Below are 1,329 nucleotides of genomic sequence, written 5' to 3' on the forward strand. Positions count from 1 at the left end.
AAATATAAAAATTTTGATTAAGCGAGCAAACGAAAATAAATCACATACTTGTTGCACAAAAAATATGGTCTATCTGGAAATTTTGAATTTAATACATTCTATTTAACAAGTCTAGAATTCTAAATTGTCCAACAATTAATCTACCATCCCGTTGCTGCCAAACTGGAGATTTATACATCATGTTTCAACAGAAGAATAACTGTGAGCTACATAAGGTTAGTTATTTTCATATGTTTTTTAATTATAATTATATTTTGTTTGTTAATATGCTTGATTTTTTCATCATCTTTCTTATTTAAAGCATAAATATGAATATTTAACAGTAAATTGATGATGAAAGAAATCATGTAAAATCGTGATATTATAATGTTGATTGATACTAAAACTAAAATATTGTCAATTCGTTTAGGTTTACCACGATTTCACCACAGTTTAATTTTTTCTATATATACACCAACAATATGACAAAATAGAAAAAGAAAAAAACATAACAAAAACTTATTACATAACTTTTATTCTCACTACATGACCAGATAACTAAAGATGAGGATGAAGAAAATGTTTATTGTTACAAATACCCACTACCATCTTTCGTCTCTAAATGGACATCCTATCAGGTGAAACTAATTCCATTGACTGCCCTAGGACAAAACATTCTATATATTTTAGTACGAACATTCCACAGTTTGGCCTGTAGAACAAATAGTTTTACGTTAGGCTAAATTAATATAAACAAAAAATTAAATATTATAACAAATAAACAGCAATTTAAATGCTCACCCATTGCCTGCACATGGTAGATAAGATATAATCTCCATATGCATTGCTTTAGTTCTATGTTTCCTTACATTCTTTCTAGTAGAAAGCTCAAAATTCAGAATGAATGCATGGATTGTACTATGTGTTGTTTTTGCATGTATCATGACTTGATTTGGTATAAGAATACCATCGCTACAGTCATATATTTGGAATTTTCATTCAGGAATATTCACCACAAAAAGATACCAACAATTGCTAGGAAATGAGCATGGAATTAATAAATACTTGCACGCCATCCATTTTCGACCATTTATAGGCGAAACACCATTCGCATATTCTTCTAACGGAGTGAAGTCCACTTTTCCCTTGGTGGCTTTGTTTTTCTCTTCTATTAGCCAGGTGAAAATACTAGAACATTCATCTTTAAATTTGAAGTCCGTAATTGCATAGTTTTTAGAAATTAGGGTAGAACCATTCTTAATAAGTTGCCTTAGTAACTTCAACTCCAACTCAATACTCTAATAGAGTAAATACATATAAATTTAATTTATTGATATCAAACATAAAATT

The sequence above is a fragment of the Olea europaea genome, chromosome 6 (genome assembly GCF_002742605.1).
Source record: "Olea europaea var. sylvestris chromosome 6, O_europaea_v1, whole genome shotgun sequence".
Taxonomy (NCBI): Eukaryota; Viridiplantae; Streptophyta; class Magnoliopsida; order Lamiales; family Oleaceae; genus Olea; species Olea europaea.